Source organism: Mobula birostris, chromosome 8 (assembly GCF_030028105.1).
Source record: "Mobula birostris isolate sMobBir1 chromosome 8, sMobBir1.hap1, whole genome shotgun sequence".
Classification (NCBI taxonomy): Eukaryota; Metazoa; Chordata; class Chondrichthyes; order Myliobatiformes; family Myliobatidae; genus Mobula; species Mobula birostris.
This window is the reverse complement of record NC_092377.1, coordinates 11,164,709-11,190,602: the sequence shown is the minus strand read 5'-3', so window position 1 is coordinate 11,190,602 and position 25,894 is coordinate 11,164,709. Positions and strand designations below refer to the sequence as shown.

Here is a 25,894-nt window from a genome sequence, read left to right as displayed (position 1 = left end):
CTTCGGAGAGAAGGAAGATGAGAAGTGATTTGACAGATGTGTACAAGATGGTAAGAGACATAGACTGAGTGGAGAGCCAGAGACGATTTCCCAGGCCAGAAATAGTTAATACAAGGAGGCATTATTTTAAGGAGATTGGAGGAAAAAATAAGGGTAGGTATTTCACACAGAGAGTGATGGGTTCGTGGAACATGCTGCCGGGGTGGTGCTAGAATCAGTATTAGGCTTATTATTACTGACATACGTCATGAGGTTTGCTGCTATGTGATAGCCAGACAGTGTAATACATAAAACATACTGTAAACTACCGTATATCCCTATTACCTAAATCTATAAACTGCATACGACTTTTGCACAGTACAGTAGCAATTTTATGCATTGCATTGTACTGCTGCAAAAAAAAAATGATGACATATGTCAGCAATGATAAACCTGATTCGGATATGGGTCCTCTACTGTAAAGATGAAGCCACACTCAGGTTAGAGAAACAACACCTTATATTCTATCTGGGTAGCCTCCAACCTGATAGCATGAAAATTGACTTCTCAAGCTTCTGCTAATGCCCCACCTCCCCCTCGTAACCCATCCGTTATTTATTTATATACACACATTCTTTTTCTCTCTCTACTTTTTCTCCCTCTGTCCCTCTCACTATACCCCTTGCCCATCCTCTGGGTTTTCCCCCCCTTTTCCTTCTCCCTGGGCCTCCTGTCCCATGATCCTCTCATATCCCTTTTGCCAATCACCTGTCCAGCTCTTGGCTCCATCCCTCCCCCTCCTGTCTTCTCCTATCATTTTGGATCTCCCCCTTCCCCCTCTCACCTTCAAACCTCTTACTAGCTCTTCCTTCAGTTAGTCCTGACGAAGGGTCTCGGCCCGAAACATCAACTGTACCTCTTCCTAGAGATGTTGCCTGGCCTGCTGCGTTCACCAGCAACTTTGATGTGTGCTGCTTGGGTCTCTATTGTGGATTGAGAGTGGGAAGGGGGCAGGGAGAGGGGAATCATAGTTGGGAAAAAGGGAAGGAAGAAGGGAGGGAGTGGGAAGCACCAGAGAGACATTCTGTAATGATCAATAAACTAATTGTTTGGAATCAAATTACCCTGCCTGGTGCCAAGGGACTGGGTGTGTCTGTACCTGCACCATTCCGCCCCCACCCCCTACCCAGGCACTTCTCTGTCACCTGTCCCACACCCCTCCTGCAGCGGCACTCCACCCTTGCCATTCCAATATCTTCTGCTCCGTAGATATTTACAAACTTGCTCTCTGCTCCACATTGACATATACAGTACTGACTTATATATTTTCAGATGGTATGGCCTCCACAGAGTCCTGATCATCAAAGCTGTCTGGGATTATCTGGAGAGACAGAAGCAAGTGAGACAGCCAAAATCTGCAGAAGAACTGTAGTAAGTTCTCTAAGATGCTTGGAACAACCTACCTGCCAATTTTCTTACAAAACTGCAAGACAGTGTACCAAAGAGAACTGATGCAGTTTTAAAAGCAAAATGTGGACACACTAAATATTGATTTGATTTAATTTTTATTGTTTACTGCTCTTCATAGTATTTTTTTTGATATTTAGAAACTTTTCTTCCCATTACTTTTGAAAGTATTTTTGTTCTGCAGAATTTTTTTACATGTACCTAAGACTTTTGCACAGTGCACAGCGCAGTGGCCTATCCATACCCGACCATGATGCAGCCAGTCAGAATGCTCTCCACAGTACATCTGTAGAAACTTATCAGAATCTCCTCAAACTCCTAATAAATCAGACCCTTCTTCCCTTCAATTACATGCCATCCGTCAGCGCTATTTACACTACATATTCCTTTTACTTCCCACCCCACCACCATCCATCCAAGATTCGAGTCCACCACTTACCTACACACTTGGGACAACTTACAGTGACCAATTAACTTATTAACTCACAAACCTTTGGGTTGTGCAAGGAACCCGCAGATATATTAGAGATTAAAGAGATAAGTTTTATTTTTTACAAACACATTGAAATATCAAAACATTCAGTAAAATGCGTCACTTGCGTCAAGGATGTACTGGGGGCAGCCTGCACTTAACTTGCCACAGCTTACTAGCTCTAACCACAAATCTTTCGGAATGTGGGAGGAAACTGGAGCACCCGGAGGAAACCCACGTAGTCACAGGGAGAACGTACAAACTCCTTACAGACAGCGGCGGGAATTGTATCATGACTTTCCGATTACTGGTCTTGTAAAACGTTACACTAACTACTATGTGACCATGCCACCCAAAAGACCTGCTAACTTTTAAACTCTATGCCCCTAGTGACGCAGACAAACATTCCACACACCTTCTTTAACAGATTTGAGGTTTCGCACTTCCTTGAGCGCGATGTGCCTGTCTACAGAGCAAATGTTACTTGCACACATCAGCCAATACCTAAATATTGGTTCATGTCACACAGACCAAGGAGTTGTGAATGGAATCATAGGAATGATCCTGGGAACGAAAGGGTTAACGTATGAGGAGCTTTTGATGGCTCCAGGCCTGTACTCACTGGAGTTTAGAAGAATGAGGGAGAATCTCATTGAAACCTATTGAAAGACCGAGACAGGGTGGATGTGGAGATTATACTTTCTTCTAGTGGGGGGGGGGGTGTCTAAGACCAGAGCTCACAGCTTTAGAATAGAGGGATGTCCATTTGTAACATACATGAGGAGAAATTCCTTTAGCCGGAGGGTGGTGAATCTGTGGAATCCATTGCTATGAATTGCTGTGGAGGTCAGGTCATTGGCTATATTTAAAGTGGTGATTGATAGGTTCTTGATTGGAAAGGGTGTCAAAGGTTCTGGGGAAAATGCAGGAGAATGGGGGTTGAGAGGGATAATAAATCAGCTTGAGGAAGGCTGATAGTGCCGATGACTGGTCACAGCCCAAAACGTTGACTATCTATTAATTTCCATAGATGCTCTGACCTGCTGATTTCCTCCAGCATTTTGTATATGTTGCTTTGAATTTCCAGCATCTGCAAACTTTCTCATGGTAATATATCAGCCACGATCAAATGGCTGAACAGACTCGATGCGCCGATGTCTTAAGTTTACTCCTATGCCTTATATATAGGCATCCATTAGTCTCGTGAAACCATGGATTTGCGCCTTGGAAGGTCTCCAGGGCGTATGGACGTTGTATGGAAGACCGGCAGTTGCCCATGCTGCAAGTCTCTCCACTCCACACCACCGACATTGTCCAAGGGAAGGGCATTAGCACCTATACAGCTTGGTACCGGTGTCGTCGCAGAGCAATTTGTGGTTAAGCACCTTGCTCAAGGACACACACGTTGCCTCGGCCAAGGCTTGAACTAGCGACCTTCAAATCACTAAACGAATGCCTTTACCACTTGGCCACTGCCAACAATAATTTAAAGCAGGATACTAAAAGTTTTTCAGTTATATAAAGAGTAAAAAGGAGGCAAGAGTTGATACTAGACCACTGGAAAATGATGCGGGTGTGGTATTAATGGTGGTGGGGGGGGGGGGCAAAGAAATGGCAGATGAACTGAATGAGTACTTTGCATCAGTCCTGTCTGTGAAAGACACTACTTATGTTCCAGAGGTCCGTAACAGTCAGGGAGCAGGAGTGAGTTCCATTGCTATTATAAAGAAAATAGTACGAGGCAAACTCAAAGGTCTTAACGTGGATAAGTCCTGGACCAGATGAACTACATCCCAGAGCCCTGAGAAAGGTTGCTGAAGAGGTAACGGATGCATTGGTCATGATCTTTCAAGAATCACTTGATTCTGACATAGTCCTGGAGAACTGGAAAATTGCAAATGTCACTCCACTCTTTAAGTATAGAGGGAGGCAAAAGAAAAGAAATTATAGGCCAGTTAGGCTAACCTCAGAGGAGTCTATTATTAAGGATGAGGTTTTGAGGTACTTAAAGACTAATGAAAAATTAAGTCAAAGTCAGCATGGTTTCTGTCAAGGGAAATCTTGCCTAACTAATCTGTAAGAGTTCTTTGAGGAAGTAACTAGCAGGGTGGACAAAGGAGAGGCAGTGGATGTCATTTACTTGGATTTTCAAAAGGCATTTGAAAAGGTGCCTCACATGAGGCTGCTTAACAAGATAAAATCCTATGGTGTTACAGGAAAGATACTGGCATGGATAGGGGAATGGCTGACAGGCAGGAGGCAGCGAGTGGGAATAAAAAAAACCTTTTCTGGTTGGCTGCCAGTGACGAGTGGTTTTCCTTGGGGGTCAGTATTGGGACCGCTACACTTCACAATGTTTGGCAATGATTTAAATAATAGAATTGATGGCTTTGTGGCAAAGCTTCTGACGATATGAAGATAGGTGGAGGGGTAGATAGTGCTGAGGAAGCAATGCGATTGTAGCAGGACTTAGACAAATTAGAAGAATGCGCAAAAAAGTGGCAGATGGAATACAGTGTTAGGAAATATACAATAATGCATTTTGGTAAAAGGAACAGTAGTGTGGACTATTATCTAAATGGGAAGAAAGTTCAAACATCAGAGGTGCAGAGAGACTTGGGAGTCCTCGTGCAAGACTCCCAGAAGGTTAACTTACAGGTTGAGTCTGTGGTAAAGAAGGTAAATGCAATGTTATATATAACCATATAACCATACAACAATTACAGCACAGAAACAAGCTATCTCGGCCCTTCTACTCCATGCCGAACTCTTACTCTCACCTAGTCCCACCGACCCGCACTCAGCCCATGACCCTCCATTCCTTTCCTGTCCATAGCTGTCCAACTTAACTTTAAACGACAACATTGAACCTGTCTCAACCACTTCTGCTGGAAGCTCGTTCCACACAGCTACCACTCTCTGAGTAAAGAAGTTCCCCCTCATGTTACCTCTAAACTTTTGCCCTTTAACTCTCAACTCATGTCCTCTTGTTTGAATCTCCCCTACTCTAAATGGAAAAAGTCTATCCATGTCAATTCTATCTATTCCCCTCATAATTTTAAATACCTCTATCAAGTCCCCCCCAACCTTCTATATTCCAAAGAATAAAGACACAACTTGTTCAACCTTTCTCTGTAACTCAGGTGATGAAACCCAGGTAACATTCTAGTAAATCTTCTCTGTACTCTCTCTATTTTGTTGACATCTTTCCTATAATTCAGTGACCAAAACTGTACACAGTACTCCAAATTTGGCCTCACCAATGCCTTGTACAATTTCAACATTACATCCCAACTCCTATACTCAATGCTCTGATTTATAAAGGCCAGCATACAAAAAGCTTTCTTCACCATCCTATCCACATGAGATTCCACCTTCAGGGAACTATGCACCATTATACCTAGTTCCCTCTGTTCTACAGCATTCTTTGATGCCCTACCATTTACCATGTATGTCCTATTTTAATTAGTCCTATCAAAATGTAGCACCTCACTTTTATCAGCATTAAACTCCATCTGCCATCTTTCAGCCCACTCTTCTAACTGGCCTAAATCTCTCTGCAAGTTTTGAAAACCTACTTCATTATCTACAACTCCACCTATCTTAGTATCATCTGCATACTTACTCATCCAATTTACTACCCCATCATCCAGATCATTAATGTACATGACAAACAACATTGGATCCAGTACAGATCCCTGAGGCACACCACTAGTCACCGTCCTCCAATCTGACACACAGTTATCCCCCATTACTCTCTGGCGTCTCCCGTCCAGCCACTGCTGAATCTATTTTACTACTTCGATATTAACGCCTAATGATTGAACCTTCCTAACTAACCTTCCGTGTGGAACCTTGTCAAAGGCCTTACTGAAGTCCATATAGACAAAATCCACCGCTTTACCCTGGTCAACTTTCCTAGTAACCTCCTCAAAAAATTCAATAAGATTTGTTAAACATGAACTTCCATGCACAAATCCACGTTGATTGTTCCTAATCAGACCCTGTCTATCCAGGTAATTATATATACCACCTCTAAGAATACTTTCCATCAATTTACCCACCACTGACATCAAACTCACAGGCCAATAATTGCTAGGTTTACTCTTAGATCCCTTTTTAAACGATGGAACAACATGAGCAATACACCAATCCTCCAGCACCATCCCTGTTTCTAATGACATTTGAAATATTTCTGTCAGAGCCCCTGCTATTTCCACACTAACTTCCCTCAAGGTCCTAGGGAGTATTCTGTCAGGACCCAGAGACCTATCCACTTTTATATTCCTTAAAAGCGCCAGTATTTTCTCTTCTTTAATCATCATAGTTTCCATAACTTCCTTACCTGTTTCCCTTATCTTACACAATTCAATATCCTTCTCCTTCGTGAATACCGAAGAAAAGAAATTGTTCAAAATCTTCCCCATCTCTTTTGGCTCCACACATAGCTATCCACTCTGATTCTCTAAGGGACCAATTTTATCCCTCACTGTCCTTTTGCTATTAATATAACTGTAGAAACCCTTGGGATTTATTTTCACCTGACTTGCCAAAGCAACCTCATATCTTCTTTTAGCTTTTCTAATTTCTTTCTTAAGATTCTTTTTACATTCTTTATATTCCTCGAGCACCTCATTTACTCCATGCTGTCTATAATTATTGTAGATATCTCTATTTTTCTGAACCAAGTTTCCAATATCCCTTGAAAACTATGGCTCTCTCAAACTTTTAACCTTTCCCTTCAACCTAACAGGAACATAAAGACTCTGTACCCTCAAAATTTCACATTTAAATGACCTCCATTTCTTTATTACATCCTTTCCATAAAACAATTTGTCCCAATTCACTCCTTCTAAATCCTTTTGCATCTCCTCAAAGTTAGCCTTTCTCCAATCAAAAATCTCAACCCTGGGTCCAGACCTATCCTTCTCCATAATTATATTGAAACTAATGGCATTGTGATCACTGGACCCGAAGTGCTCCCCAACACATACCTCCGTCACCTGCCCTATCTCATTCCCTAACAGGAGATCCAACACTACCCCTTCTCTAGTTGGTACCTCTATGTATTGCTGCAAAAACAAAACTATCCTTCACACATTTTACAAACTCCAAACCATCCAGCCCTTTTACAGTATGGAATTCCTAGTCTATGTGTGGAAAATTAAAATCTCCCACAATCACAACCTTGTGCTTACTACAAATATCTGCTATCTCCTTACAAATTTGCTCCTCCACTTCTCGCTCCCCATTAGGTGGTCTATAATACAACCCTATAAGTGTTACTACACCTTTCCCATTCCTCAATTCCACCCAAATAGCCTCCCTAGACGAGCCCTCTAATCTATCCTGCCAAAGCACAGCTGTAATATTTTCTCTGACAAGCAATACAACACCTCCCCTCTTGTCCCTCCGATTCTATCACACCTGTAGCAATGAAATCCAGGAATATTTAGTTGCCAATCACACCTCTCCTGCAACCATGTTTCACTAACAGCTACCACATCATACTTCCAGATATCAATCCATGCTCCAAGCTCATCCACCTTTCTTATAATGCTTCTAACATTAAAATAAATACATTTAAGAAAATTTCCACCTCTTACTGTCTGTTTATCACTAACGGTGCAAACAACTTTACTATTTTCTTTTTCTTCCTTCTCCCTACATCTGTTCCTACACTCTGGTTCCCTTCCCCCCTTGTATCTAGTTTAAATCCACTGGAGCCTCCTTAGCAAACCTACCTGCAAGAATATTTGTCCCCCTCCAGTTCAGATGTAGACCGTCCCGCTGGAACAGGTCCCAAATTCCCTGGAAAACTGCCCAATTATCTATAAATCTGAAGCCCTCCCTCCTGCATGATGTTTTCAGCCATGTATTGATCTGCGCTATCTTGCTATTTCTAAACCTGCCTGCACGTGGCACTGGTAGCAATCCTGAGATTGCTATCCTGGAGGTCCTGTCCTTTAACTTGGTTCCTAGCTCCCTAAACTCACCTTTCAGGACCTCCTCATTCTTCCTACCCATGTCATTGGTCCCTACATGGACCACGACATTGGGCTGCTCACCCTCCCTCTTGAGAATACCGAGAACTTGATCCGAGATATCGCGGACCTTGGCACCAGGGAGGCAACATACCATCCAGGATTCTCGATCTCTTCCACAGAACCTCTTATCTGTCCCCCTAACTATCGAATCCCCTATCACTACTGCTCTCCTCTTTTCCCTCCTTCCCTTCTGAGCTGAGGGTCCCGTCTCGGTGCCAGAAACGCAACCATTGCAACTTGTCCCTGGTAGGTTGCCTCCATCAACAGTATCCAAAACGATGTACTTATTATTGGTGGGAATGCCCACAGGGGTGCTCTGCTCATTCTGTCTATTCTCCTCCCCTCTCCTGACAGTCACCCAGCTACCTATCTCCTGACTCTTAGGGGTGACTATCTTCCTGTAACTCCTGTTTATTTCTGCCTCTGTCTCCAGAATGATCCGAAGTTCATCCAGCTCCAGCTCCAGTTCCCGAACTCGGTTTGTCAGGAGCTGCAGCTGGATGCACCTTTCGCAAGTGTAGTCATCAGGGACGATTGTGTTCTCCCTGACTTCCCACATCCTGCAAACGGAGCACTCAACTGCCCTAACTGCTGCCTCCATTACCTACTCTTAAGGTAATTAGATTTATTAAAGCAGCGGTCCCCAACCACCGGGCCGCAAAGCATGTGCTATCAGGCCGCAAGGAAACGATATGATTTGGTGATATGAGTCAGCTACACCTCTCCTCATTCCCTGGCAAGTCCACTGTTGAGCCATTACGCATGTGAGGTCATTACCCGTGCATCATCCATGTCAGCGCGGGAAGGAGATCAACTCTTCGAGCTTGCAAATGACGGCGAGCTGAAAAGTATGTTTGACATAACATCTCTGCCGGTATTCTGGATCAACGTCAAGGCTAAATATCCTGAGATAGGCTTGAAAGCACTGAAAACGTTGCTTCCATTTCCAACGTTTTTCTGCGAAGTGGAGTTTTCTGCAATGAATGCAACGAAAACTAAATTGTGGAATAGACTGGACATAGGGAACCCCCTTCGAGTATCACTGTCTCCCGTCACCCCTCAATAGGACCGTCTTGTTGCAGATAACACGCCCAGGGCTCCCACTGATTCAGCGATATTGGTGTGTTGCAATGATTTTATATATTCATACGGGGAAAGTATGTGCTGTGTGTTTAATATCCAAACGTTACTTAAAATGTTATAATACTATTGACTTACTTATATAACCATATAACAATTACAGCACGGAAACAGGTGATCTCTGCCCTTCTAGTCCATGCCGAATGCTACTCTCGCCTAGTCTCACCGACCTGCACTCAGCCCATAACCCTCCATTCCTTTCCTATCCATATACCTATCCAATTTTTCTTTAAATGATAATATCGAACCTGATTTTGCCACTTCTACTGGAAGTTCATTCAATACTTACTTCAAGCTCCCCTGTCCTCCCCTGATAATTGACTTATCACTATATTCATGTGAGGAAAATATGCTCTGTGTGTTTAATATTAAATTCATTAGATAAACCCTTTTAGAAACGAAATTGAGTGTATCACTTATCACCTATATTCTGGTCGTGATTAACATCATCCCTACCCTGAACAGAATTGCCAAAAACAATTTGCAGGGGGAAAAAATCGGCAGGTACACGCATGCGCACTGGTGCCCGCACAAGGCTTCATGGTCATTGTAGTCTTTTCTGGGTAAACACAATGTATATGCTACTCTTGTCCATTGGCAACCCTCCCTCCCCCCCTCCCCCCCCCCCCCCCCCCCCGGTCGGTCCGCAAGAATATTGTCAATATTAAACCGGTCCGCAGTGCAAAAGAGGTTGGGGACCCCTGTATTAAAGGAACTTACCCAGCCTTACCTCACTTGGGAGTGAAGATCTTCCTCAGCCTCTGCTCACCGAAGCCTCTTGAGCCAAAGCCTTCCTACTGTCTCCCGCTACAACGTCACTCGCTCCGTTAATCTTCTCTCTTTTAGACACTCCTGCCGCCTCACTGTCCGACTTAGACGCGCTTGCGCAGTCATTCCTGGGGTCATCCATCTTGTTAAGACACTCTCCAGAAGATGGCAATGGCAAACCACTTCTATAGAAAGACCATGATTGCCCACATCATGCGACACAACACATAATGAACTAACGTACTGTAGGAAAGCTGTTATTGAACTGGGAAGGGTGCCGAAAAGATTTACAAGGATATTGCCAGTGCTCAAGGGGCTGAGTTATAGGTAGAGTTTGGACAGGCTAAAAACTTTTTTGCCTTGGAGTGTAGGATCCTGAAAGGTGATCTAATAAAGGTGTGCAAGATCATGAGGGGCATAATGGGGTGAATGCACTCAGTCTGTCTCTGGGTTTGGGGAGTTAGGAACTAGAGGGCAGAGATTTAAGGTGGCAGGGGGAAGATTAATAGAAACTTGAAGGATAACATATTTACACAGGGCATATGCTGCCAGAGGAATTTGTGGAGGTGGGTACAACGACTGTGGGTAGAAAAGGTTTGGAGCAGAGCTTCCCAACTTTTTATGGCACGGTTCCCTACCATTAAGCAAGGGGTTCTTGGACCCACCAAGTTGGGAACCCTCTAAACATTAGAGGGATGTGGGCCAAACAGTGACAAGAGGGACGAGCTTGAATGGGCATCTTGGGGTTAACATGGACTGAAACCTTTCTTTGCGTGCTGTGGAGACTCGGCTATCCCGTGACTTGAAATTACATGGCTAAAGGAAAGGGGTTTCCCAATTCCGTAAGCCATAGCAGCAGAATTAGCCCACTTGGCCTATCGAGTCTGCTCTGCCATTCCACTATGGCTGATTTATTATCCCTCTCAACCCTATTCTCCTGTCTTCTCCCAATAACCTTTGATGCCTTTACTAATCAAGAACCTATCAACCTCCACTTTAAATATACCCCTTTAAATGCCTTGGCCTCCACAGGTTAGATTAGATTATGAGGACACTCAATCCTCATTTATTGTCATTTACTAATGCATGCATTAAGAAATGATACAATGTTCCTCCAGTATGATATCACAGAAACACAAGACAGACCAAGACTAAAACTGACAAAAACCACATAATTACAGCATATAGTTACAACAGTGTAAAGCAATACCGTACCATAATTTGATAAAGAGCATACCATGGGCACAGTAAAAAAAGTCTCAAAGTCCTGAAAGCCCCATCATCTCACGCAGATGGTAGAAGTAAGAGAAACCCTCCCTGCCATGAACCTCCGGTGCCGCAAACTTGCCGATGCAGCACCCTGGAAGCACCCGACCACAGCCGATTCTGAGCCCGTCCGAAATCTTCGAGCCTCCGACACTGAGCACTGAGCACCGAGCACCATCTCTGCCCAGCGCTTCGACCTTGGTCCCGGCTGCCAAGCAGCAGACAAAGCTGAGGATTCGAGGCCTTCCCCTCTGGAGATTCTCGATTGCACAGTAGCAGCGGCAATGAAACAGGCATTTCAGAAGTTTCACCAGATGTTCCTCCATGCTTTTCACGTCCGTCTCCATCAAATCAGGATTGTGCATGGCATCCTACTTGACAAATAACACATATTCATCCCGGAATGGCTGCTGCGTGCTGCGTCGCGTCGCCATCTTCTCTTCCACCATCTTCTGGATAAAGAAATTCCGCCGCATCTCTGTTCTAAAGGGACATCCTTCTGTTCTGAGCCCCTCTGATCGTAGACTCCCCCACTACAGGAAGAATCCTCTCCACATCTCCACTGCCTACCACTCTCTGTGTAAAAAAAACTACCACCGATGACATCCGCTCCATACTTTCCTCCAATCATCTTAAAATTATGCCCCCTGGTATTGGTCATATTTAAGAGATACATTTCCTGGGTCTTGCGATGCTGGTGGAACCAATCATAACTTGAGTCATAGAGTCACAGAATAGGAAAGCACCAGAAGAGGCCCTTCGACCTACTAGTCTGTGCCAAACCATTTAAACTAAGGACAACAGGAGAAAATCTGCAGATGCTGGACGTCTGGAAACCTGTGTGTGTTGCTGAATTCTTAGGGAACTGCACTATATGTTTAAAACAATAATCCTGTGATCCTCTCTGCAAAATAATGCTAATGTTAAATTGCATTTTGTTCCGTGATAACTTTAAAATCAACCATCCTCTCTCTTGATTTTACCTTAAGCACCTCATCAGTACATGTGTTTCTTCCCTGACTGCACCAACAGTGAACTGTTTTCAATTATCCTGGTCATGATGAAATATTATAAGGAAGAGAAAAGAACTGGAAGGCTCTGGATATATCAATCATTGGAAAACTGGAACTAACGAATGGCAGATGGATTTTAAATGTGTGTGTATATATATATACACACACATACATATGTACATTTGATGTAACAAACCCAAAAACACTGTTAGAATGTGATGAAAAGTTTACTTTCATAAACCTTAAAATAAAATAGATTGGAGGGAGGAGAAGATGACGGCGCGATGTAGCGCGCGCGGCCTATCTGAATGAATATTGTACGTGTTAAGTAGGATGCCATGCACAATCCGGATTTGATGGAGACAGCCGTGAGAAGCGCGGAGGAACACCTAGAGTAACTTCTGAAATGCCTGCCTTGCTGCCGCTGCGCGATCGAGAATCTCCGGAGATGAAGGCCCCAAATCCTCGGCTCTGCCTATTACCTGTTGCCGGGCCCAGGGTCGAAGCGCTCGGCAGAGATGGTGCTCGGTGCATCGGTGTCAGAGAGCTGGTCAGAGGCTCGGAGTTTTCGGACGGACACGGAGTCGGACTTGTGGTCGGATGCTTCCAATATGTTGTATCGGCAAGTTGGTGGCGCTGGAGGTTCACCGTCTGCGTGAGATGATGGGACTTTCGAGAGACTTTGAGACTTTTACCGTGCCATGGTCTGTTCTTATCAAATTATGGTATTGCTTTGCACTGTTGTAACTATATGTTATAATTATGTCGTTTTTGTTAATTTTTAAATCGGTTTGTCGTGTGTTTCTGTGATATCACACCGGAGGAATATTGTATCATTTCTCAATGCATGCATTACTAAATGACAATAAAAGAGAACTGTGTGTCTTCATAATCTAATCTAATCTAATCTAATCTAATAATAAATGTGCTGCTTGCTTTTACCCCAGAGCCTATCAGGTCTATTTCTCTACATTGGTTGAATGCGAGGAGCCATCTCTGGGGCTGTAGGCGTTGGGTCAGTAAATTGTTCTAACATTGGGCAACACAGTAGTGCAATTGGTTTACAGTGCTACTGATTAATGATCAAGGTTTGATTCCCAGGGCTGTCTGTTAGGAGTTAGTAAGGGTGTCAAGGGTTGTGGGTGAGGACAGGAGGCTGGTGTTGAGAGGGATAATAAATGGAATGGTGGAGCACTACAGCCCAGAAGCAAGCCATTTAGATTAGATTAGATTAGATTATGAAGACACGCAGTCCTCCTTTATTGTCATTTAGTAATGCATGCATTAAGAAATGATACAATATTCCTCCGGTGTGATACCACAGAAACACAGGACAGGCCAAGACTGAAAAACTAACAAAAACCACATAATTATAACATATAGTTAAAACAGTGCAACAATACCATAACTTGATGAAGAACAGGCCATGGGCACAGTAAAAAAAGTTCAAAGTCTCTCGAAAGTCCCACATCTCACGCAGACAGGAGAAGGAAGAAAACTCTCCCTGCCATGCCCAACCACAGTCCGACTCTGAGTCGTCCGAAAACTTCGAGCCTCCGACCAGCCCTCCGACACCAAGTACCGAGCACCATCTCTGCCGAGCGTTTCGACCCCAGCCCCGGCCGCCAGCAGCAGGCAAAGCCGAGGATTTGGGGCCTTCCCCTCCGGAGATTCTCGATCGCACAGTAGCAGCGGCAGCGAACTGGGCATTTCAGAAGTTTCTCCAGATGTTCCTCTGTGCTTCTCACAGTTGTCTCCATCAAATCAGAATTGTGCACGGTCCCCTATTTAACAAACACTATATCATTTCACTGGAGAGGCTGCACGCGCTGCATCGCATTGCCATTTTCTCCGCCTTCTAGCCTATCTAGTCTGTTATTCTGCCAACTTACATTGACCTGCATCCAGACCAATGGCCTCCATATCCCTCCCATCCATGTTTCTATCTAAATTTAACTAGTACTTTGTAATCAAACCTGAATCCATCATTTCTATTGGCTTCCATTCCACACTCTCATCACCCTCTGAGTGAAGCCGCTCCCGAAAGGGCCGAATTCAACTTCGATGTCTCTAAATCTTACAAAGTCTGTACGTATTCCCCATGATCACTCGTGTGCTCTGGTTTTCTCCCGCAAAGACAAATGGGTTATAAGGTTAATTGGTTACATCAGTGTAATTGTGCTTGTCGGGCTGAAAGGCGCATTACTGTGCTGTATCTCTAAGTAAAGAAATAAATCGAGGCTCCCAGTGCTGGAATTGGATCAGTAAGGAAGGTGATAATGGGAGACATTAATGGAGAGGTGGAGAGCAGATGGAACCAGGTGGGGAAGAAGATACGATGGGGAAACTGTGTGTGGGGCATGTGAATATAAGGAGGGGGAGGTAGTGAGAATGGTATGGGGATTTTATGGGACAGGGAACAAAATGAGAGGACCATAGATAGATCAGAAGCTCATTTCTATGCCCCTCATAATTTTGAGTTCCTCCATCGAATCTCCGCTGATTTTTCTATGCTCTCAGGAATAAAGTCCTGACCTATTTGACTTTTCCTTATAACTCAGATCCCCAAGTCCCAGCAATATTGTCCCTGCACTCTTTCAACCTTATTCATATCTTTCCTGCAGGTAGGTGGCCAGAACTGCACACAGTGCTCCAAATTTGGCCTCCCCCACATCTTATATAACATCAACGTAACATTCCAACTCCTGTACTCAGTGCTTTGATTTATGAAGGTCAATGTACCAAAAGCTCTCCTCACAACCCTATGTACCTGTGACACCACTTTCACAGAATTATGGATCTGTTTTCCCACACTGCTCAGTGCCCTACCACTCACTGTATGAGTCCTTCTCTGTTTTGTCCACCCAAAGTGCAACACCTCACACTTAACTGTATTAAATTCCATCTGCCACTTTCAGCTTATTTTTCAGCTGGTCTAGATCCCGCTGCAGGCTTTGATAGTCTTCTTTGCTATCTACTACCCCCCAGTATTGGTGTCATCTGTTATGGCTCTATGATGAAGATTAGATTAGATGAGATAAGTTTTGGGTCGTATACACCAGGGTACCATGAAATTCCATGCAGGTGTGAAGCTCACAAAGAAAATGTCAAATTGCCTTTTCCAGACGCTCCCATCTGAAAAGTGCTAGAGGAATATTAAAACAAACAGTTCATACCATCTTTCCCCAGGTAGTTAATCTGATTAACTATTCCACCTAGCCCCACACACCCCATTATTACCTTAGTCACTGCACAGCACTGTAAACTCTTTAAACACATTTTATAACACTTCTCACATTGTAAATGCATGCTGGCATTTATATAATTATGCAGACTTTATTCCATATCTGTGCTTTATTTCATATAATTCTTTATTCTGTACAATTGTTGGCTTTTGTTTGTCACGTGATCGGCAACAATGAATATATCGAGTCAGGATTTATAAACAAACAAGCATTTATTAAACCCTGATAAACAATGAAAAAAAAAACAAACGAAAACCCTAACCGGAAGTAAACGGCTATGCGGACATTCATTAAACTGCTACTCAGTACTAGCTCTAAAAGCGATAAATGCAAAACCAGTTCTTAAAGCGATAAATTCAAACACAGTTCTTCGAATGGTAAATTTTAAAGTCCAAGTGATTTATATAGTCAATTAGGAGAGACTTTCATGAAGTACTGAATTCCTCGAAGACACGACGTCACTGCCACTCCCAGCCGGATCCTGCCTTGTCCACAGGATTCACGATGACGGAAATAAAACGGTTTAAAGGCACTGACCTCTTCCTCCTTAGAATAGATCCTGCACAGCCTTTTCTGCCACTTTTAGCAGAGGCTATCTCATGCAGATCACTCTTTCTTGAACAAATTCAATAATGGTCGATCCTTTCCAAACCCGTCGAACGCCTCCTTCAGGGTCCTGTCTTCACTCTCCAATGTTACTGAAAAGATACATTAACAAACCTGGCAGCGATTGGTCAAACTGCCCCCAGGACTTCCATACCTTACAATAGAACATAAAACTCCGTTTAAAGTCAAAACTGCATCATAATGCAATTGCGCAGCGGAGCAGAGGATCTCATTGATGTTCTAAATGGAAAACTAACTGCGTCATAGTCATAGTCATACATTATTGATCCCGGGGTAAATTGGTTTTCATTACAGTTGCACCATAAATAATAAATAGTAGTAGAACCAAAAATAGTTAATTAGTAATATGTAATTTATGCCAGTAAATTATGAAATAAGTCCAGGACCAACCTATTGGCTCAGGGTGTCTGACCCTCCAAGGGAGGAGTTGTAAAGTTTGATGGCCACAGGCAGGAATGACTTCCTATGATGCTCTGTGTTGCATCTCGGTGGAATGAGTCTCTGGCTGAATGTACTCCTGTGCCCACCCAGTACATTATGTAGTGGATGGGAGACATTCACCAAGATAGCATGAAACTTAGACAGCATCCTCTTTTCAGACACCACCATGAGAGAGTCCAGTTCCATCCCCACAACATCACTGGCCTTACAAATGAGTTTGTTGATTCTGTTGGTGTCTGCTACCCTCAGCCTGCTGCCCCAGCACACAACAGCAAACATGATAGCACTGGCCACCACAGACTCGTAGAACATCCTCAGCGTTGTCCGGCAGATGTTAAAGGACCTTAGTCTCCTCAGGAAATAGAGACGGCTCTGACCCTTCTTGTAGACAGCCTCAGTGTTCTTTGACCAGTCCAGTTTATTGTCAATTCGTATCCCCAGGTATTTGTAATCCTCCACTATGTCCACACTGCCCCCCTGGATGGAAACAGGGGTCACCGGTACCTTAGCTCTCCTCAGGTCTACCACCAGCTCCTTAATCTTTTTCACATTAAGCTGCAGATAATTCTGCTCACACCATGTGACAAAGTTTCCTACCGTAGCCCTGTACTCAGCCTCATCTCCCTGTCTTCCCTTTTATACCCATGGTGAACGTGTCATCACGTGACCTCACATTGGCGGGAAAATTACATCAGGTGACCTCCAAAAGACCATTACATCATTCGCACTAGAAAGTCACAAGATCTCCATGAGGTATGTAACACGTTGCACGTTGCACCAACCCACCAGAACAATTTCCTAACACACGTATATGTAGAAGGTGAATAAAGTTGCTTCCCCTTAAAATGTAAACAAATATCTCGGCAGGTGCAAAAGAGCAGACTGGTGCAAACTGAGGTACTGTAGCTCAAAGAGAAATGCTAAGGTGACAGATTCAGATTATTTATTTATCATGTGTGTTGGAACATACAGTGAAAGGCATCATCGGCATTAACAACCAACACAGCCTAAATATGCCAACATAGCCTGGCAACAATTGCTCAGCAGAACAACGCAGAACTCAGCCAGCAACAAAACAACAGCAACGCAAGCCCCTTCTCTCTCTCGCATTCACACACACTCAGACAGTTCTTTTATTCCTGGACAGTAATATTATAATCCTGAGAGGTGGAGGAACAAGAGCATGGTGGCACCCTTAGGAAGAGGATGTGAAAGAGTTGATTAGTTCAGGAGTCTGAGAGCAATGGTAAAGAAGATGTTCATCCAGGCTTTCAAACTCCTGTATCTTCTCCCGGAAGTTAGAAGAGAGAAAAGGGAATGACCAGGGCGGCAGGCATTACTGGTGATACTGTCAGCCTTCAGCTTTGTTACTCTCTGCGAGCATTGGTGACACCTTGAACCTACTGCTTTTGCTCATAGTTGTGGATAGTGAACAAGGTTGTCTTCGGTTACTACAGGATACTGACAAGATGCAGAGTTGGGCTGAGCAGTGGCTGATTGAGTTCAGCCCAGAGAAGTGTGAAGTGATTCACATTGAAGGTCAAAGTTGAAGGCAGAGAACAGAGTTAGGCAGGATTCCTGGCAGGGCGGAGGCGCAGAGGGATCTTGGGACCACAGCCGAAGACCCCTTAACTTTGCCACACAAATTGATAGGTTGGTTAAGAAGGAGTATGATGTGTTGGTTTTCATTAGTCAAGGGACTGAGTTCAAGAGCCAAGAGGTAATGCTGAGCTCTATAAAACTCTAGTTAGACCACACTTGGAATATTGTGTTCAGTTCTGGTCACTTCATTATGGGAAGGATGCAGAAGTTTTAGAAAGCATGCGGAGGATGCTGCCTGGATTACAGAGCATGTCCTATAAGGCTGAGTGAGCTAAGGCTTTTTCTCTTTGGATCAAAGGAGGATGAAAGGTGACAACCCTCCCCACCCCCTGCCATTTATTACATCAGGCATTCCACTGTTGTGTAAACAATTTAAACCACTTCACAACCCTATCTGTCACAATGGGGGGCATTGGAAATGGACTCAAATGCAAGACACAGACACTGAAGTACAAGGAACAGGACTTGACTAGAGTAGGGACGTGACAGGATTCAGACCAGGAGCAGGGACAAGAACGCAGACTTGAGTTAGGGAAAGTGGGACCAGGTCTAGAAACCATGGACTAGGAGACAAGGCTTCGACTCTGAGCTCGAGACTAGACAAGGACCCAGAAGCTGGGTATTGCCTTGGGCTCGGACCCCAGAACCAGGCAAGGACCTGACATGGCTTCAGGACAGGACAAGGCTGGGGTCTAGAGGCCTGAGTTTGGTTGCAGGCTGGGGTCTGGGGTCTTGGGTCTTGAGGCTTGGAGACTGGGGTCTTCAGGCTTGGGTTCTTGGAGCCTGGCCTGGGATCTTCGAGGCTTGTGTTCTTGGAACTTGGCCTGGGATCTTCGAGGCTTGTGTTCTTGGAGCTTGGCCTGGGATCCTGAGCTTGCGGAGGCTGATAACTTGGAGGCTGGAACTCAGAGACAGACTGGGAACTGTACATTAACATAGAGCCGGGACTTATCCTTCGAAAAGCCGGGACTCATCTTTAACACGACACCAACATGAAAAAGAACAGTACATGGGCATAGAGCTGGGACTTATACTTAGACAAGCTGGTACTCAACCTCTGTACACCAAGGTGGGACAAGTCCACCTGTTGGGTAACGGCAGAACGGCTGGACTTACCCAACAGAGGCAAAGACAAGACAGGACATGTCCCCCCGCAGGGCAACGGCAAAACAGCCTGACTTACCCCACAGAGGCGAGGACAAGACAAGACAGGACTCCCCGCAGGGCAACAGCAGAACAGCCTGACTTACCCCACGGAGGCGAGGGCAAGAAGAGACAAACACCAAAGAACAACAGACAGTTCCATCTCTGCTCTGGGGTAGCTCCAAGTCTCAGTTCGGCCAGCAACCTCAGCTGGCTACAGAAACAGCCAGATCCCTACCTAGCTTGGAGTGGCTGGCAGCCACTCAGATGGCCCGGGAAACAGCCAAATCCATACCACGAAGACCACTCTAACGAGTGGAAACAAGGCTCCATGAAGCGGTGGTTCTCCAACCAGGCCTAGAGATCATGAATGGTTTCACTGGCCTTCCATCAGCAGGTTGCTCCAAGGGGGACTGACAAGACAAACCAGCCACTCACACTTCTTCTTCTTCTTTTTTGTTTTATGGCGTGTTGGCAACCAGTTTTCAGTGCATTACCGCCACCTGCTAGACTTCTTGTGTTCCAACCAAATACGTCCTGGAGTTCTCTACTTTAGACAATCTAGTTTAGCCTGCAGTTCTCTATTAGCATCACTCTGTAGTTGCAATTCCTGGTGAATGCTTAATGAGCTCATTAGATAATGCCACAAACTGCTATTCTTCCCTAATTATGTCACATGTTTTTCCGTAGTTGCATTATCTCAATTACATTGATTTCATCTACATCACTTGTAAGACTAAAATCGTCTTGTTAAAGAATAGTAATTATCACACGTTATACTTTCAAAATTGCTGTTTTTCCAAGTCTGTCTGCTTTTTCATGTTTTCCTTTTCTTGGATCATAGCCTGCAGTTGTTTACTGAGACCTCGGAGTTCTTCTTCATTTGCTTCCATGTTTTCATTTTATAATGTGAATGTAGATAATTCACTTTGCAACAAATTCCTTTTCCTTTTGTACCCTTGTAATAATTTCCTCCATTTTCCAATCTCTTTCCAACTCACCGTTGTTCTTGTCGGGTACTTCTTTGTTGTTGGACTTCTGCACATTTACCCTGGGCTTAAACCATAAAATCTGAGGATTTTCCTTAAATTCTGAAACACTTCTTAAATTCTTGACCATTTGCGATAAATATACTGCCATTAAGATTCCATCTCCCCTGCCTGTGAACTGTTGGATCCTCCATTCAGCGTTTCTTTGACTTCTTCCCACCTAATTCCTTTAATACCAAGATACTTTTCTGCAGACTTGAGGATAATTTTAATTTTCTCAGTTCTTTTGCTTGTTTGCATTGAACAATTAATTGCATCCACCATAAAAAGCACAAAATCCTTTGTACTCATTAATAGTGTATCCTTATTTTTCATATTACAGCCCTCAATATTCACCAGTTTATTATTCCCTGTATTTGTTTGCTTGACAGCCTTTTTTCAGCAAATTCTTTCACTGCCTCTGCATAACTGATTCCTTGAGTTACTTTTACATATTGTATCTCATCCGCCTTCTTGCTATAAATGCACCCTTGATAAGCTGCGCTGTGTTCCTCACCACAACTGCAGCATTTCAGCCTAGCGCTTGCTTCACATTTCCCATATTCATGTATTCCAGTGCATCTCCCACATCTTTGTATTCCTCTGCAGACCGCCGCAATGTGCCCGAATTTCTGACATTTATAGCATCTTAAAGGCAGTGGTATATATACTCTAAATGCATAACACATATACCCCAAGTAAATGTTAGTCGGCAATCTCTCTTCATCAAAGTTAATCATTACCGATAAACTATCACACTTTTTCCCGTTTCTTGTAACTTTCAAATGCTTGGCCTCAATAATTTTGCTCCTTTTATGTTCTGTTTAATCTCATCCATAGTAACTTTTGATGGTATCCCCGAAATAACTCCTCTCGTCCACTTTCTATTGTTGGGTATTGAGTATTGTACTTCTTTGCCATCTATTTTACATAATCTTATCACTTTGCCTTGCTGAGCACTATCCCTACAAATCACTAATAGCGATCCATTTCGTAAAATCTTTGCTCCTTTAATCTCGTTTATAATTTTGTTGAGCATCTTCGTCAAACGGATCACGTTCCAATCACCAAATAATGCCCCATCTTCACTTAGTTTTATAATTGCTTTAATCTCATCTTCTTTCCATTGTTTTGTTGTCCTGCTTTGATCATCCGCTGACTCTTCAGAGTTTGGTATCCTGTAGCTCTGCTTTCTTTTCTTCCTCTTTCCCACCAACCTCCATCTCTAGTTCACTTCCACTCTCACCAAAAACTTCCTTCAACAGCTTGGCTCTTTCCTTGATGTTCGTTTTCGTTCTCTCTCTCTCTCTCTCTCTCTCTCTCTCTGCCGTTTTCCAGTCACAACTCAACTCTTTCTTTCCACAACCACTCCAGCCACTCACACTCAACCACAAGGCTATTTATATTCCAAGCCCCAAGACCGGAATCAGGTGCCTATGCTAAACTCAATCAAAACAAGGGACAGCTGGAAGACCCGGAGTCCTGAGTCCACGGACCGGACCGTGAACCGGAATATGGACTTTACGGACCGGACCATGACACCTATCTACCTGTGATGGCACTTTCAATGAATTATGTACCTGTATCCCCAGATCTCTTTGTTCTACCACACTTCTCAGTGCCCTACCATTCACTGAGTAAGACCTACCCTTGTTGTACCTACTGAGGTGCAAAACTTTGCACTTCTCGGCATTGAATTCCATCTATATATCCGTACATTGTGTTACCTGGGCACTGTTCTCAATTTCTCAGCTCGGAGCTGAATGTATTGTGTTGTGTGAACACGGTTCTCAATTTCCCAGACAGGACCAGAGTGTATAAGACCATAAGACATAGGAGTATAATTAGGCCATTCAGCCCCACGGTTTTGTGCCACCATTCCATCATGGCTGATCCCAGATCCACTTAATCCCATATACTTGATTTTTCGCCATATCCTTTGATGCTGTGGCCAATCAGAAAATGATCAACTTCCGTCTTAAATACATCCACAGACTTGGCCTCCCCTGCAGTCTGTGGCAGAGCATTCCACAGTCTGGCGAAAAAAAAAATCCTCCTTACCTCCATTCTAAAAGGTCGCCACTCAATTTTGAGGCTGTGTCCTGTAGTTCTGGATACCCCCACCAAAGGAAACATCCTCTCCACATCCAGCCTCTCTAGTCCTATTAACATTCAGTAGGTTTGAATGAGATATCTCTGTATTCATCTAAATTCTGGAGAGTACAGGCATAAGGCTGCCAAATGCTCCTCATATGTTAACCCCTTCATTCCTAGAATCATCCTCATGAACCTCCTCTGGACTCTCTCCAATGACAACACATCCTTTCTGAGATAAGGGGCCCAAAGCTTTTGACAATACCCCAACTGCAGCCTGACCAGTATCTTATAAAGGCGCAGTATTATCTCCTTGCTTTTATATTCCATTCCCCTTGAAATAAATGTCAACATTTCATTTGCCTTCTTTACCACAGACTCAACCCATAAGTTAACCTTCTGGGTATCTTGCACGAGGTCTCCTAAGTACATCGGTACCACTGATGTTTGAACCTTCTCCCCACTTAGATAATAGTCTGCACTATTTTTCCTTTTACCAAAATGCATTATCATACATTTCTCAACACTGCATTCCATCTGCCACTTTTTTGCCCAGTCTTCCTATTTGTCTAAGTCCTGCTGCAATCGCATTGCTTCCTCAGCACGACCTACCCCTCCACCTATCTTTGTATCATCTGCAAACTTTGCCACAAAGCCATCAATACCATTATCCAAATCACTGACGAATAATGTGAAAATTAGCAGTCCCAATACTGACCCCTGAGGAACACCACTAGTCACCAGCAGGCAACCAGAAAAGGCCTCTTTTATTCCCATTCACTGCCTCCTGCCTGTCAGCCATTCCTCTATCCATGTCAGTCTTTCCTGTAACGTCATAGGATTTTATCTTGTTAAGCAGCCTCATTTATCAAATGCCTTCTGAAGATCTAAGTAAGTTGCATCCACTGAATCTCCTTTGTCCACGCTGCTTGTTAATTCCTTGAAGAACTCCAGCAGATTTGTCAGGCAAGATTTCCCCTCACAGAAACCATGCTGACTTTGACTTATTTTATCATCAGTCTCTAGGTACCCCAAAACCTCATCCTTAATAATAGACTCCAATACTCTCCCAACCACTGAGGTGAGGCTAGCTGACCTATAATTTCCTTTCTTTTCTTCCCTTCTTAAAGAGTAGTGTGACATTTGCAATCTTCCAGTCCTCTTTGACCATGCCAGAATTAAGTGATTCTGAAAAGATGCATCATAAAGATACATCTGTTATCCCTTCAGCAACCTCTCTCAGGACTCTGGGATGTAATCCATCTGGCCCAGGTGACTTATCCAATTTAAGACCTTTGAGCTTGAATAGTACTTTTTCCTTTGTAATAGCAATGGCACTCACTCATGCTCTCTGACACTCATGGACTCTTCCACAGTGAAAACAGATGCAAAGTACCCATTAAGTTCATCTGCCATTTCTTTGTCCCCCATTACTATCTCACCAGCATCATTTTTCAATGGTCCAATATCAACTCTGATCTCCCTTTTACTCTTTATATATCTGAAAAAACTTTTGGTATCCTGCTTTATATAATGGGCTAGTTTGCCCTCATATTTCATGTTTTCCCTTCTCTTTCAATATTTTTATTAATATTATATAAATTGCATAAATACAAATACAAAATTCATAAGGATATAAATAAGTAATATGAATTGCATTACATTTAAATCCCAGTAATATGATCACAGTATCCCATATTCCAGATCAATCATGTAGAAAAAAAATTGAATTATGAAATGAAATAACATAAGATAATTGTATTTTATTAAAAAAACTCTACCCCCACTACCAAAATGAGCTGGTTGGTAAAAAAAAAAAGAGAAGGCAGAAAAAAAAATACCCTACCATATAATATTATCATAATAATAATGGCTCAGATCCATACTTTAATAACAGTTCAAAGGTTATGAAAATAACTCAGAAAGGGTCCCCATAGCATTAGAAAATCATGTTTAGAATCAGAAATCGAACAACGAATCTTCTCTAGATCAAGGGATAACATAACATCAGATAGCTATTGAGCTTGAGTGGGTGGGGTGGCCTCCTTCCACTTGAGCAAGATCGCCTTCCTGGCCATAAGAGACATAAAGGCCAATACCCGCAAATTAGATGGCTTCAATTTTGTTGCACTATCCTCGACAATACCAAACGTGGCAGTCAAAGGATTAGGCTTAAAACTAACATTGAAGAGTACAGAGAAAGTTTGAAATACATCTTTCCAAAATATTTCAAGACTCAGACATGTCCAAAACATATGAATTAGTGTGGCCACTCCATTAGTACATCTATCACAGTACGGGGAAATATCTGCGTAGAAACTAGAGAGCTTGTCTTTAGACATATGAACACTATGTACCACTTTGAATTGTAATAAAGAATGACGAGCACATAATGATGAAAAATTAATCAATTTTAAAATAATCTTCCAGCTCTCTTCAGATATGAAAATCTGTAAATCCTTCTCCCAGTCTTTAATTTTGTCTAAAGAGGCCTTTTTCAGTCCGAACAGCAGACCATAAACAGCAGTCCTTAACTGACCTTGTTTACTTATCCCACCATCTGAGAACTACTTCTTCTGTGGGACATATCTATCCTGCACCTTGTGAACTATTCCCAGAAACTTCAGCCGCCTCTGCTCTGCTGTCATCCCCACCAGTATCATCCTCCAATCCACCTGGTAAAGTTCTCTCTCATGCCTCTGTCATTCCCTTCATTCCATCGCAGTACTAATAGATGTGACTAATACTTCTCCTTCTCAAATTGCCGTATGAATTCAATCATATTATGACTACTGTCTCTTAAGGATTCCTTTACGCTAAGCTCCCTTATAAGATCTGCGTTATTACTCAACACCCAATCTAAAAGGCAGCCTTTCCCCAAGTAGGCTCAAGCATAAACTGCCCTAAAGAGCCATCTCATAGGTATTCAACAAATTCCCTCTCTTGCGATACAATGCCAACCTGATTTTCTCAATCTTTTTGTACAAACTTATTTTGAAGTCGCCTATTACAATCGTGTCATTATCCCTATTACATGCCTTTTCCAGCTCCCTTTGCAATCTATTGTGCTGTGTGACTACATTCTCAGTTTCCCAGACAGAAGCAGAGTGTATTGTGTTGTATGAAGACTGTTCTCAATTCCCCAGCCAGGAACAATGTGTATTGTGTTGTGTGTGCAGTGTTCTCAATTCCTCAGGCAGGAACAGAGTGTAGTGTTGTGGGGGCCCTGTTTCCAACTCCGCAGACAAGATCTGTGTGTATTGTGTTGTGTGAGCACTGTTCTCAATTCCCCAGCCAGGAGCAGAGTGTAGTGTGTTGCGTGAGTTCCGTTCTTATTTTCCCAACCAGGAGCAGTGTGCATTTTGTAGTGTGAGCACCGTTCTAAATTTCCAATCTAAGTGCCTCAGCTCAATTGGACTTTTCCATCTGCATCCAAAACCTTCTTTTGAACTTGGCTGTAGATTGGGGATGTGTGCAGGGTAAGGAAAAGGGGTAGTGGGGTCCCATGATGAGATGGCCAATACCAGGAGTGAAATATTAGCAGTGGAAGAAGTGTATATGG

At 43.3% G+C, this 25,894-nt stretch overlaps 1 long non-coding RNA gene across 1 annotated transcript in view; it reads left to right on the top strand.

Annotated features, from left to right (window-relative positions):
• LOC140202138 (uncharacterized) overlaps window positions 1-25,894 on the top strand; it is a 49,338-nt gene that overhangs the window by 2,105 nt on the left and 21,339 nt on the right. The window contains exon 2 of the long non-coding RNA XR_011887010.1: window positions 1,312-1,410. This is a non-coding gene — a long non-coding RNA (uncharacterized lncRNA). The remainder of the gene's footprint in view (window positions 1-1,311; window positions 1,411-25,894) is intronic.